Here is a 15,839-nt window from a genome sequence, read left to right as displayed (position 1 = left end):
CTACAACCCCTGGTGTATTTCAAATGGTGGGAGGAAACCAGAACCCACGGGGAAATTCCATGCAGACACAAGGAGAATGTACCAACTCCTTACAGACAGCGTGGGATTCGAAACCTGGTCCTCATTGCCAGCACAGTAACAACGTTGTGCTAACCACTATACTAACCTGGCCACCCCTATGGTGGCTTCTGACCAGGTTCCCACCGGAGAGGTTACGCGACCCTCCACGATCCACACTCCTGCCAGGTTCCAGACAGAGAGGTCACGTGAACCTCCAACAATCCACATGGGTATTAATTAGAGTGGGAATTCGGGACAGAAGACAAGGAGTGTATGAATGGAGCAGTAAGTCTGGTAGCTTAGTGCTGAGGTGGTGCTGTAAGGTGTACATTTGTCGAGCAGCAATTGAAAACATGACTCTGCCTGAAGTTTCTCCTCTGAGGTTCAGGGTCGTAGAGGTTGAGGGGGAGTCAGAGATCATTTGGGGCATCAGGGAGGGAGAGAGGGTTCCAGAATAAATGCTTCTGAGAGTCATCATGCTGAATGGTGAGAGACTGCAAAGGGATCTGAATGTCAAAGTGCATGATTCACCAAAGGTACATGAGCAAGTGCCGCAAGTCATTCTTAACAGAACGTTACTGTTCAGTGTTGAGCAAAAGTAGGGAGGTTAGGCTTCACTTAAATAAAGCAGTGGTAAGGCCACGTTGGGAATACTGTGTGAAATATCGGTCTCTTTATTTAAGATGGAATGTCAATGTGTCAGTAGCAGTTTACAGAAGATTTTCTGGAAGAGTATCTGGAATGCAATCATCAAGGACCCACACCACTCAGCACACGCTCTGTTCTCGCTGCTACCATCAGGAAAGAGGTCTCGGGGCCACAAGACTTGCCCCACCAGCTTCAGGAACAGCTGCTCCCCCTCCACCATCGGACTCCTCAACGACAAACTCAATCAGGGACCCATTTAAGGACTCTGACTTGTGCATGTTATTGATTTTTTCCCATCTCTGTATTGCACACAGTTTGTTTACAGCTCTTTATCTGTGTACATTGTGTCCAGCCTTTTTTTGGCATTACCGATAAGTGGTAATTCTGCCTCGATCACAGGAAAAGGAATCTCAAGGTTGTATGTGATGTCACGTATGTAGCTGGGCAACAAATCTGACATCTGCATAGGTGGGTAATTTCAGGAGGAAAGGTTGAACAGTCTAAGCTGGAGTTTAGAAAAGAGAGAGGAGACCATTGAAACAGGAAATCATGTGGGATCTTAGCAGGTGGATGTGGATGTGTGACCTGCAGAGTTTCTCCACCACTTTTATGTACTTTGACAAAGAACGTGATTATGATAGTTTTATTAGAGCACAAAGAAAATCTCCCTCCAATCCATGTTTTTTCTTTCAATTACATCAGACACCTCGAATGAAGTAAAAACATCGAGGCTGGAGGAACTCAACAGGTCAAACAGCACAGATAAAGATACAGAACCAACGTTTTGGGCTTGAGCCCTTCATCAAGGTATAAGCAAAATGTAGGCAGATGCCTGAATTAAAAATGCTGGGGAGGGGGAGGAGCACGGTCCCACCGGGCAGGAGGTAATAGGTGGATAAGGGAGGGAGAGAGGACCCACCAGCAAAGGGGGGGGGGGGGGGAGGGGGTGGCTCTCTGAATGGAGAGGGAAGGGGGTGGAGAGCTGGAGGGAAGGAGACAGAGGGATGGGGAAGGGAGGGAGAATGGGGAGTGGGCTGGCATAAACCGGGGAGGTTGACATTAATGCCGTCCGGTTGGAGAGGACCCAAAAGGAATATTAGATGCGGCTCCTCCAATTTACGGGTGGTCTTGGTTTAGCCGAGCATGAGGCCATGGACAGACATGGCAGCGCGGGAGTGATGGAAGGATCAACACCAAATATTCTGTCTGGGCCCTCTCCAACCGGACGGCATTAACATCAACCTCTCCGGTTTCCACTAGACCACTCCCCATTCTCCCTCCCGCTCTCCATTCACAGAGCCATCCCCCCCCTTCCCTGTTTCCTGGTGAGCCCTCCCTCCCTTGTCCACCTATCACCTCCTGCCCTGTGGGACCGTGCTCCTCCCCCTGCCCATCCCCCACCATTTTATTTGAGTACCTGCCTACATTTTCCTTGCACCTTGAGGAAGGGGCTCAAGCCCAAAACATCGGTTCTGTATCTTTGCTACATAAAGGGACACGGTTTGACCTGCTGAGTTTCTCCAGCGTCGTATTGTTACCTCCCACTTCCTCAAAACTCCAAAGACTGAGATTTGAGATGCAGCCTGGAGCCAGAGTGACGCTGCTTGTTAATTATTTAGGTGCAAGTAAAAAGCTTCCCAGATGTTCTTTGTGCAAATGGTGGCAGAAGCCAAGGATTTGAATCAGAGCTTAACCTCTTCTGCAATGGGTATCTGATAGTGAGCACTCTTTCCTGCTGGCACACGTTTCTTAAAGCTCAAAGCAGCCCCAGTCCAAATTCATTTAAAATTACATTTCATGATGAGATTTTAAGAGAATTAAATCAAATGAGGCATTTGCACCCTCACCATAAAGATGACCTGAAGATAAAGGACGAGACTTTTCAGCTGCCATTTCGCTGCCAGGCCCCACATCGCAGACAGTGTGTTTGCCAGGAGAAAATGGCTATTGCTCAGGAGGGAGGCTTTCCTGGAATAGATTTGGTTGTGAAATGTTGCAAACTGAAGAGGCTGGAAAATGTATTTCAGGCATTTGGGACAAGGCATCTGGAGAGTGACACATCATTCATAAAAACAAATATGGAGTTGTGAATCGAAGAAGATCGCCCCAAAGAGTCAAGGGCATTGGAGTAAAAGTTGAGAAAGAAATGGAGGAACGTCTGAGTGGCAAAAATATAGGCCAGTGGGAACCAATTGGACAAGGCAAGAAAGGAAGTATTGCCAGGCTATTTGACTGTACGGATCAAAGTTAAGTCTGACCTCAACTTCATATGTTCAGTTTAAGGCAGCATTTAAGAGCTGATTTCACAGAGAGAACATCATTAACAGTAACTTCCCCTTCACATCATTAACAGTGACCTCCCCTACACATCGTTATCAGTAACCTCCCCTACGTATCGTTAAGTTACCTCCCCTCCACAACGTTATCAGTAACCTCCCCTACGTATCATTAAGTTACCGCCCCTCCACAACGTTATCAGTAACCTCCCCTACGTATCGTTAACAGTGACCTCTCCTCCATGACATTAACAGTAACCTCATTTCCACATTAACAGTAACCTCCCCACCACAACATTAACGGTGACCTCCCCTCCACATTGTTAAAAGTGACCTCCCCTCCACAACGTTAACAGTAACCTAACCTACATCAGGGTGTGACGCCTCCGCTATGTATTTTGATGTGTTTATGTGCTTTATTGGCTGGTCCTTCCCCTGAACCTGTGCCTCCTCCCTCCCAGATATCCCTATAGAGGCTGTTACACTCTAACCCCTACCTCAGTATCTGCCTTGGAACTGGGCCAGAAACATGCAAGCTGTGCTGACACTTTAAAGTGATTAAAGCCTATTAATCACGACTCTCTCTCTCTGATTGTGGTAGCACAAGGGGCAATGGTTTCCTTCCCTGAATAACATTCATGGCAATATCTCGTACACAATGTTTGTTGTAATCTATCCTCCTTCTCTCTGACTCCTTTGGACAGGATTAGGTCAGGTTTGGATTAGGACCCCGGTTAGGTTACAAGGACAGACTACACAAATTAAATTTACAATAGAAGCTCAAACCAGACCAAAAAAACTCCTCCTTTTGCCCTTAAAGATATTTTGATAATCACAGCAAAGTTCGTAGGCAGATTATTTTTAATATTCCTGGCTTGGGCATATCCAATAAAATTCTCCTTGACCTGGAGGGAAGATGTGACTGATTTTCAAGATGTGTTGTGTCAAGAGGCCCTGAGTTGAAGGTAGGCACCAGCTCAACAAATTAACCCTTTCCAGGCCTGATTCACCACACAACACCAGAGATTGAAGCACCAGGACATCTCCCTGCTGGTCAGCACTGTTGCTGGGAAATCCACCCAAGACCACAGGGAATTGGGAAAACCACAAGGAGTCAGGCCATCAAACAAGGCAGAGATTGAAATGCTGACAGTAATGGGGCCAAGAGGTTATTATAGCTAGTCATTTATTTTCAGAATGAGGGGAAGGGGTCAAACAACAGGAAACAATTATCTCCCTAATTCAGGAACCTGATAGCCCCTAAATATTTTCTCTTGTGGAATAATTTTGAAATGAAGACTTTTGGCCATAAGCCCACTATGGTTGGCTGAGCAGTACACCTGCCTCAGAGGCAGTGCCTCACGCCCAAGCATCTAAGCTGCTCAGCAAAACGGAGGGAGGATCTGCACTGCTCTTCATATGAGGCATTAAACCACGATCACATCTCCACCCTCAGCAGGATGTTAAAGATCCCATTACTCTTGTCCAATATTTATCTTGATATCACCGTAACTACAGCTTGTTGGATCGTGCTGAGTACAAGTTGGTTCCTATGTTGTGTGCCTGGCTGAGTGATTTGCTGTCCTAACATCAGGGGGTTGAGGGCTGTGTGTTCAAGTCTCACAGAAGTTTGAAGTATGGCACTTCCAGTTTAAGAACAATTTTTATTCAACAGTTACACTGGACAACGAAGATTTTTCTTCCTGAACATTTTTGGGTGTATTTTATGGATTTTGGGCTGCTGATCACGAAAATCACCTTAAATTTTTCCTATCATGTACTGTTATTTAGCTATAACCTATTTTGGTGATCTCCTGTCATATTTTAAGTCGACTTCAAGCAGACAAAACCATGAAGTGCAGCATGTTGTTGAAAATTCATTCTCTGCATCCACACTTGGACGTCTTCCCTGTTGATCTCAGTGTCATCAGTGACGAACATGGTGAAAGGTTTCACCAGGACATCGCGACCATGGATAAGGGGTATCAGGGCAACTGGAACCCATCAATGCTGGCCAACTATTGTTGGACACTGACATGAGAGGCATCAGATGCCGAGTACAAACAAAGATCAGTGGCAAAACATTTTTCGGTCAGTTGAACTGATATGATGTGTCAGCCTCATGATGGGATTAAACAGGCTAAATTCAATCAAAGTTAATTTAATGTTTCTCCAACTTCCTACGTGATACAATCTGAAACTATCTTTGTGTTCAGCTTGAAGTTGTCTATCATGATCCCCAATTCTTTTACAGGAAGCAAACCTTTTGAACAAAATAGTTGAGCAGTGTTATCAGAACATCTCCCATATTACCATAAGCTACTCCAGAACCACTGAAGGTCTCGCTACATGATGGAAATGTCATTTTTTTTCCACTGACTGCAACTGTAAATATTTATTTCTCTATCTTTTAAAATTAATTATCTCTTTTTCTGTCCCAACACATATTGTAGTCATTTAATTTACCGTAAATACTTCCAATTTTTTGGACCAATTTTTTGGGTCAAATTTGTGGGGTGGGAGGTTGACTTTTACACAGGTCATACTTTTGACCACAGTAAGTACCTGTGTTATTCAAGGCATCGGAAGCTTGGATGGGTGGGACAAGGTGGTAAGTCTGTGGTCGGGGTGTCGGAAGCTCGGATGGGCAGACAGCCTGGGCTTGGGAAAGAGTTTGTAGCCAGGGCACTGGGAGCTCAGGTGAACAGGCAGCTGGGGCCAGGGTCTACGGTTAGGCATCGGGAGCTTGGATGGGCGGGCGGGCATATCCATGGTCGGGGCATTGGGGAGACGGGATAGGAGAGAGACTGTGGCTGGGACATCGGGAGCTCAGGTGGGCAGGTGGACGGGGATTTGGTGAGAGCTCGAATGGGGGTCTGCGATCGGGGCATCGAGAGCTCAAATGAGAGGGCAGTTTTGGCCAAAAAAAGGGGATCATCCTTTACACAGGTCATATAAAAATACACGATTTTTGGATCAAAAATGTGAGGGGTCAACTATTACAGTATCACCGATTACACGAGTATACACAGTACACTATGTGATGGTTGTAGCTTAATGTATGTACCTGTTTGGATGCAGCAAGTAAGAATCTCGATGCATCTGTACATTTTACTTGTGTAACTGACAGTCAGCTCTCATTATCATTTCAGGCACCTAAGTTGCTATGATGTTAACAAAGGTTCTGTCTACGCTCGCCAGCGGTTATACTTTGTGAGGAGTTTGAGGAGATTCGGGACGTCACCGAAGACTCTCAAAAACTTCTATACAGTGGACCGTGGAGAGCATTCTGGCTGGTTCCATCACTGCCTGGTACGGGGGCGCTAACTCTGCTGCGACATCACAGGCACCAGACTTTACCCCATTGAGAACGTCTATCCTCAAGGACCCCCCCCACCACCCAGGCCATGCCCTCTTCAATCTGCTACCATTGGGGAAAAGGTACAGGAGCCTAAAGACGAGCCCTCAGCGATGCAAGGACAGCTTCTTCCCTGCTCCCATCAGATTCCCGAATGATTAATGAAGCAAAGACACGGCCGCACTTTTCGAGCACTAATATTGTTATTTTTATTTTATTTTTTACAGTAATGTTGTAAGATCTTTATAACATGAATGCCCTGTGATGCTGCAAAACAACGAATTTCATGACTTGTTCATGACAATAAATCGACTCTGATTCTGCTGTCACGTGGATATTAAAGATTCCATCAAAATATCTTGATGAGAGGACAAGAAATTATACCTCTACAAAACAGAAATTTCAGTGGATGAATTATTTAGTTGGTGAATAAAAAGGCAATAGAAAATAATTTGGTAGGTGGTCACAAGAAAACCAACCCAACTGAGGGACTGAATTTAAGAGCGGGGTGTAGCAAGGAATATGGCAGTCGTACTCGCATCCACAGTGAAGAGTTTTGAGAGGCTGGAAATGAAGCAGATCAACTCCTGTCTGAGCACTGACATAGATCCGTTCCAGATCAACAGGTCTATGGCAGATACTATCTCACTGGCTCTACACAAAGCCCTGGAACATCTGGACAGCAAGGATGCATTCATCAGAATGCTCTTATTGACTACAGTTCAGCATTTAACACCATCAGCCCCTCAAAGTGGATCTGCAAATTCCAAGACCTGGGACTCAACAACCTCTGTGTAATTGGATCCTGAATTTCCTACCCTCCAGTCCACAATCAGTGAAGATTGGTAAGAACTTCTCCTCCACAATCTCCATCAGTACCAGAGCACCACAGGCCTGGGTTCTTAGCCAGCTGCTCTACTCACTTTATACCTACGACTGCATAGCTCAGTACGACGACAGCACCATCTACAAATTTGCCAACGATACCACGGTAGTGGGCTGTATAAAAGAAGGGGATGAGACACCATGCAGGAGGGAGATTGAAAACTTGGCTGAATGGTGCACCAACAACAACCTCACACTCAATGTCACCAAAACCAAGGAGCTGATTGTTGATTTCAGGAAGGGAAAACCAGTGGTGGATGATCCAGTGATCATTGGGGGATTAGAGGTGGAGAGGGGGAGCACATTTAAGTTCTTGGGAGTCACTACCTCGGAGGATCTTTCCTGGACCTAACACACAAGTGACCTAGTGAAGAAAGCACGTCAGTGCCTCTACTTCCTCAAGAGTTTGCGGAGGTTTGGTATGACACCAGAAACTGGCTGCATCACGGACTGGTACGGGGACACCCATACCCCTGAGCATAAAGCTCTGCAAAAGGTAGTGTACACAGCCCAGGACATCACAGGCAAAACCCTCCCCACCATCGAGAACATCTACAGGGAACACTGCTGTCGGAGAGCAGCAGCAATCATCAAGGATCCACACAACCCTGCACACGCTCTGTTCTTGCTGCTGTCATCAGGAAAGAGGTCTAGGGGCCACAAAACTCGCACCACCAGGCTCAGGAACAGTTGCTCCCCCTCCACCATCAGACTCCTCAACGACAAACTCAGGGACTCATTTGAGGATTCTGACTTGTGCAGTTCATTGACTTTTGTTCTCTCTGTATTGCACAGTCGGTCTGTTTACATTTGTTATCTGTTTACAGTTCTTTATTTGTTTACATGTGTACTTTGTGTACAGTTTTTTTGCACGGCCAATATTTCTGCCTGACCACAGAAAAGGAATCTCAGGTTTGTATGTGATGTCATGTATGTCCTCTAATAATAAATCTGACATCGGAATCTGAAATCTGTTATGCTGCAACTGTACAAGGTACTGGTAAAGCTGCATCTGAAGTACTGCATAGATAAGATAGAGGTAGATCAGTTGTTCCCATTGGTGGGGGAGACCAGAACAAGGGGACATGGCCTCAAGATCCAGGGGAGTAGATTTAGGACGAAGAAGAGGAGGAACTGCTTTTCCCGTGCTGCGGGGGAATCTGTGGAATTCACTGCCCATCGAAACAGTGGAGGTGACCTTAGTAAATGGATTTAAGACCAGGTTGGATAGATTTTTACAGAGTAGGGCAATTAAAGGACATGGGGAAAAGGCAGGTCGGTGGAGATGAGCCAATCATCAGATCAGCCATGGTCTGAATGGTGGAGCAAACTCGACAGGCCGGATGGCTGACTCCTGCTCCTAGTTCTTATGTTCTAAGATAAGGTCAAATATGATCCATTTAATTAAAATTGGATTGATTTAAAATGCTGTGAGAATTCCCTGCAAGTTATTCTGAATGAAGTGTAATAACATGGTTTTATCGATTGCTGGCTGAAGACATCAGCTCAGTGAAAGGAGGCCCTGTGGTCCATCTGAAACTAGAAGGGACTGCCCTCATCCGAGCACGAACAGTGGCACGGTCTGAGGTCCAGGCTATGAGCCACCACATCCCCTTCCCTACCCCATCCGCTCACCCCCTTTGCATGCAATATACAGAGACACAAAGCACTGTGCCTGCCCCTGTGAAAGGATGGGGCCGCTCGATGTCTGACTGGCGTGCACATTGCGCGCTGGTGTTTGCACAAAAATGTGTGCACATTCATTTTTCAGCGAGGTGACAGGTTTTGATTTTGCAAGGAGAGTGATCGCAGCTGCGCTTTTCCTTCAGTGAGGTCAGGAAACTTCTCCATGGCTGATTACCGAAGCGTCCTAGATGAAAAGGAATGGGATGAGCCTCATGTCAGAAATCAAACCCCCAGTGGGATGAAGCCAGACTCTTTGTCTCCTTGCCATAGCTTTCTTTTAAGAAAGGGGAATCTTTCATTCCTTGTTTTTCCAACCCCTTCACAGACATTGGCCTCCTTTGACCCGGGGACATGCGGGTCGCATGTCACATGATTCCAGTGTGCTCTCCGTGACAGATCGCTGCCATGGTATTGCCATATTAGGGCTGGCTTGCCACTGCCAAAAGCAGCTGAAGAATCAGATTTAAAAGCCTGACAGGCCACTTCTACCCAACAAAACCCCCATGGAGTTAACTATTCCCCCTCACAGCCGGCAACCTGGACCAGAGATGTGATTCCAAAACCGCCGATCCCCTGGTGGGCTTATTGACAAGCTGCTCCAAAAAGCCATCCTGAAGGCATTCTACAAACTCTCTCTCCTGAGATCCAGTACCTTCCTGACTTTCCCAGTCCCCTTTCATGTTAAAATTCCCCATAATTATTTTGACATTTTTCTTCTGACACGCTTTTTCTATCACCAGCTGTTCCTCGTAGTCCACTTCCCAGTTGCTGTTTGAGGGTCTGTATATAACTACCAATAGGGTTCTTTTACCCTTGCTATTTCTTAACTCAACCCATAAAGATTCTACCCCATCTGACCCTATGTCCCTTCTTTCTAGTGATTTAATATCATTGCTTACCATCAAGGCCACACCACCCCCTCTACCTACCTGCCTATCCTTCCTCTACACTGTCTACCCTTGGACATTCAGCTCCCTATCTTTTTCTTTGGCTTGGCTTCGCGGACGAAGATTTATGGAGGGGGTAATCATCCATCATTAAGCCATGTCTCGGTGATGGCCACAATGTCACATATTTTCATCTGTAGCTGTACAACAGGTTCATCTACTTTATTCCAAATGCTCTGAGGGTTTAAGTACAGTTCCCTTAGACCAGTATCTATTAATGATTTTTGCTGTATTTCTATTGTACACAAATGATCCCATCTTTTCATCTACCTGTCCTTTTTTGTCATCATTGCTGCACCTTATTTTTGACTTTTTTCCTCTTTCTCACCCCTAACTCCCTGGTTCTCTTCTACCCTATTCTCTGCCCTCAAATTCTGATTCCCACCCCCTCCCCAACAGCTTTAGCAAACCTGCCCGCCAGGATATTGGCCTCCCCTTCAGTTCAGGTGCAGCCCATCCTTTTTGTAGAGGTCAGACCCTCCCCAGAAAAGATCCCAATGATCGAGAAATCTGAACCTCTGCCCCCTGCACCAACTCTTCAGCCATGCATTCATGTGCCATAACTTCCTGTTCCTACCCCTCTCTATGTGCTGCAGAGAAATGGATCAGAGGTCAATCCACAGGACCATAAGGGTGGTAGAGAGGATCATTGGAATCTCCTTCCCTCACAGCGCCGAGATCTACTGGGTTCATTGTCTGAAGAGGGCGCACAAAATCATTGAGGATCCCTTCCACCCCGCACACGGCATCTTTCAGCTGCTCCCATTGAGGAAGAGATCCAGGAGGATCAGAGCCAGCGCCACCAGGCTGAGGAACAGCTTCTTCCCACGGGCAGTGAGAATGCTGAATGACCATATTCACAAAACAATATTTATTTATTTGTATAGATTAATACCTGTCCTGCATGTGTATTGTTTGTCTGTATGTGTGTTCAGTCTGGTTGTGTGTCTGCATGTTTTGCACCGAGGACCAGAGAACGCTGTATTGTCAGGTTGTACTTGTACAATCTGAAGACAATAAACTTGACTTGACAAGCAGCTCCATGCAATCTTCATAATTGATCAGTCATTCACATAAATTCACAGAAAATGCTCTTACAGGTAGGATTCACTATTACTGCAAGCTGGGCCTACATTTCCATAGTGCTCCCGGCTTCTCCATCTTCCCTCAATCTTATCGCTCCACCATTGGCAGCTGGGCTCTGGAATTCCCTCCCCTTTCCCTCTCTTCCCTTAAGGTGAACCTTAAAATCTACACAAACACTAACATTTGTTTTATTTGTTTGGTAACAGGTAACACACTCGGGGAGAACCTTGAGGCAATTTGCCACGTTAAAGGGGCAGCACGGTTAGCGTAACACTGTTACAGCGCCAGTGACCGAGACCGGGGTTCAAATCCCACATGTCGGTAAGGAGTTTGTATGTTTATGTCTGCGTGGGTTTCCTCAGGGTGCTCCAGTTGCATCCCACCATTCAAAAGATACGGGGGGGTGTTGTAGGTTCATCGGGTGTAATTTGGCGGCACACATTCGAGGAGCCGAAATGGCCTATTACCGTGCTGTATGTCTAAATTTATAACTGTAAAGATGGTATATAAATTAAAGATAACTGGTTCAATTGCAGATTGGTTTTATTAATTTGTTACCACATAGGAAGTGGCCATTTGACCCAGGTCTCTATCAATCTCACCCTCCCACTTGTTTCCTCTATAAATTCCCATCAATTCCCCCAGATTTTACTAGTCAGCTACATGTGAAGGGGAATTTGCAGCATCCAAATAGGGATGTGAAAGGAAAACCTGAGCAGAGTCACATGGAGAATTATCAATCTGCACACAGGCAGCACCAGAGGTCAGGGTTGAATGCGGGTCTCTGGAGCTGTGAGGCAGTAGCACTACCCGCTGCCCCACTGTGCTGCCCTTGTTGGCACTGAGGATTCTTTTGCTCCATATTAAGTCAGATTCAACTGTACTTCAAGCTATTTTTGATCTTCGGGTTTTGGACAAGAGTTGTGTTGCTCTTCTGCAATCTTCAGCGGCGAAGAACCACGGATGGAGCGGAGGAAGCAATATTACTATGTCTGATGAGTACAAACCTACTGACTCACTGACACTGTTAAATCCTGAGGCAGCAGAACTGTTAATCCAGTCACTTCACAGCACTCGATCTTGAATCCAATCCAAACTACGCAGAGTAAAAATCAATCAGCCAAGGATGAATGAACTGAAGACCTTCCAAATCAAATTTGCTTTTCCCTTTGTGGAAGCCCATATCACAGATAAGAATAAACTGGTGCTGTCTTCAGGTGGGAAGGCTGTGGTAGAGGTGTCGGGAGCTCTGGTCCGTGGGTGGCCAGGGGTGGATGGTAAGTCCGCATTCGAGGCATCGGAGCTTTGATGGGCGGGCGGCCAACGCGAGAAAAACTAGGGCCAACTTTTACACCCAGTATATGTAAAACACCAGATTTTGGGGCCAAAAATAGGTGGGGCGGGGTTGACTTTTACATGGCATTGACTTTTACGCGAGTATATCCTACACCCCTGAGCATAAAGCCCTGTAAAAGGTAGCGGACGCAGCTCATGGCTTTGCGGGTAAAACCCTCCCCACCATCGAGAACATCTACAGGGAACACTGCCTTCGGAGAGCAGCCGCAATCATCAAGGATCGACACGCTCTGTTCTCCCTGCTGCCATCAGGAAAAAGGTGTAGGGGCCACAAGGCTCACCCCACCAGGTTCAGGAACAGCTGTTACCCCTCCACCATCAGACTCCTCAACAACAGATTCAATCAGGGACTCGTTTAAGGACTCTTACTTGTGCACTTTATTGATTGTTTTCCTCTCTGGATTGCACAGTCAGTTTGTTTACATTTCATTATTTGTTTACATGTGTACGTTGCGTCCAGTTTTTTTTTTGCACTCCCAATGGTAATCCTGCCTGAACCGCAGGAAAAAGAATCTCAGAGTTCTATGTCACACATGTCAAACTCTGGCCCGCGGGCCAAATTTGGCCCGCAAGATCATTTCAAAAATTTATTAGAGGTGGCCCGCTGGCCGCCGCGCCAGTATAGCGCATGCACAGTAATACAACAAATCTCAGAATGCATTGGCGTCAGCCCGCTAATCGCCCCCACCTCCTCTGTTTACATTGCAGGGTCTCACCGTGGACTCTGGTTTTGGGGCCTGGCCGGTGTCAGGGGAAGCCAAGGCCGCTTCCCAGCGCCCGGAACCGGAGGCCTCGGGCCTGACCTCGCCAAGACTGTTGCCCACTCCCCCTCCCTGCCGCAGGCCGACCCGTGACTCACGGTGACGGGGCCGCTGATCTGCCGAGATGCCATCCTGCAGCGAGAGCCGATGCCCCCGCACTGTCGTTGTCCAACCCGATCGCCCGCAAACCCCGATCGCCCGCAAACCCCGCCCTCCCGCACACAGGCCTGAGTAAGTATTATGAACTTTAATCTCAGGATAAAACGATCTTCCAATAGTTTCATGTCACAGTGATAAATATATTCCTAGTTAAAAATGGTCCTTCACCTGGATACAAGCTCATTAGGCATAAAACTTGAAAAGTGTGTAAATCAAAGGATATCTGTACCAATGGAAAAAGGGCATGGCAAATCACCCTGCTAGAGTTCATGCCCACAATCAGTCACCCATTTGATTGTTTCAGGAATCATGTTATTCTCCCACATTCTCAATAGCCCTCAGATTTTACTATTCCACAGCACACTAGCAACATTTGACAAATCCTCTATAGAGAAATATTATTTATTGAATATTTTATTTCTCATTTGTTAATGCTTCTGGAAAGAGTTTTTTAATAAGAAAAAGTTTAACATTACATATGTTGAAAGAAGAGAAAACATGCAGATGTTGTTGAAAATTTTCAATAAATATTTAGTTCGGCCCTCGACTTAGTCCAAGTTTTTAATTTTGGCCCTCCGTGAATTTGAGTTTGACACCCCTGACCTATTTTGTAATCCACTGAAAATTTTGATACAAAGCCATTTATTCCATAATCAAATTTGATCCTGGCCTCAGGAGCTATCTGTGTGGAGTTGGCAAGTTCTCCCTCTGACCGCGTGGGTTCCCCCCCACCCCCACCCCCAAGATGGGTCCTCCATTTCCTCCCACATCCCAAAGATGTGTGGGTTAATTGGCTGCTAGTTGTGTAAGGGCTGAAAGGATCATAGGAGAAATGATGGGCACGTGAAAGAGAATAGGTTGGACTGTTGGGTGTGCTTTGAGAGCCACATGGAGTCGATGGGCTGAATGGCCCCCTTGTGTGTCATTAGTAAATGTGAAACATTTTAGAACACCTCAGAGGTTAAACATTAGTTTTATTTACATTGGTGCTTCTAGTGCCTATGGTAACTTGACGATTTATGTTAGAGTTGTGAGAAACATAAGTACCTTCACAGATTTCGCTCGAGACAAAAATTGAGAACAAAGAACATTTATTGTACAACAGTGCAAATTTGGGTGCTTCCCCTTACCCTGGGAATACACACACATACTGGGGTTCACCCAACTTTTATATAGTTCATTTCAGTGTAGAGGTACCCTCCCCCCCCCCCTAACATTCTTCTTCTGCCTCCTGGATTGGTTTGGCATTTGGTAATTCTGTCTGCCTAAGTACAGTTTCAGTTTCTGTAAACTTGAAAGACCATGGGGTATCCTGTCTGGGTACTATCATGTCATTGTCCTTATTCATGAATCTGCCTTTGTCCTTATTCACACCTCTCAACCCCCAGGACTTATCTATATGGTAGAACCTGCTAATTCTTTCTATCACTATAAGACCTTGGAAGACTACACAAAAGAGTCTGGAAAAACAACCAACTGAAAAACCTCACAAAGATTAGCGTATACAGAGCTGTTGTCATACCCACACTCCTGTTCGGCTCCGAATCATGGGTCCTCTACCGGCATCACCTACGGCTCCTCAAACGCTTCCACCAGTGTTGTCTCCGCTCCATCCTCAACATTCATTGGAGCGACTTCATCACCAACATCGAAGTACTCGAGACGGCAGAGGCCGACAGCATCGAATCCACGCTGCTGAGGATCCAACTGCGCTGGGTAGGTCACATCTCCAGAATGGAGGACCATCGCCTTCCCAAGATCGTGTTATATGGCGAGCTCTCCACTGGCCACCGTGACAGAGGTGCACCAAAGAAGAGGTACATGGACTGCCTAAAGAAATCTCTTGGTGCCTGCCACATTGACCACCGCCAGTGAGCTGATATCGCCTCAAACTGTGAATCTTGGCGCCTCACAGTTCGGCGGGCAGCAACCTCCTTTGAAGAAGACCGCAGAGCCCACCTCACTGACAAAAGACAAAGGAGGAAAAACCCAACACCCAACCCCAACCAACCAATTTTCCCTTGCAACCGCTGCAACCGTGTCTGCCTGTCCCGCATCGGACTTGTCAGCCACAAACGAGCCTGCAGCTGACGTGGACATTACCCCTCCATAAATCTTCGTCCGCGAAGCCAAGCCAAAGAAAGAAGAATAAGACCTTTCTTCTATTGTACTTGCGTAACCCTTCCTCACACTCTTATTGGAATTCATCCCTACTCAGCACTTATTTAACTTCCTCTAGTCCAGTCCAGTATTCCTTATTTAATTCATACTAGCTTTACTTCCTATATTCTATTATCTCTCACAATCCACACTTTTCATTAGCTACGCTTAGTAAATTCTCAACTGGAAGCTTGGTCTTTTTCCCAGCGAGTCAGCAAACGAACTGCAATCTCAACATCATCAGACGGAGTTTGGGAAACATACATCCTTTGAGTTGTAGTGATCTGACGAAGGGTCTGTTGAATTAAACACTGCACACAAGTCATTAGGCAGGGAAGTATCATGATGGCTAAAATAATGAGTTCAACTGCTATAAGTCACCAGTAAAAAGTTCAACCGCCTGACCATTGTTACCGTTGCCATCAATTGATCTTCCACAAACGCCGCCCTCAGCTGC

The sequence above is a fragment of the Narcine bancroftii genome, chromosome 12 (assembly GCF_036971445.1).
Source record: "Narcine bancroftii isolate sNarBan1 chromosome 12, sNarBan1.hap1, whole genome shotgun sequence".
Taxonomy (NCBI): Eukaryota; Metazoa; Chordata; class Chondrichthyes; order Torpediniformes; family Narcinidae; genus Narcine; species Narcine bancroftii.
This window is presented reverse-complemented; position numbering follows the sequence as displayed.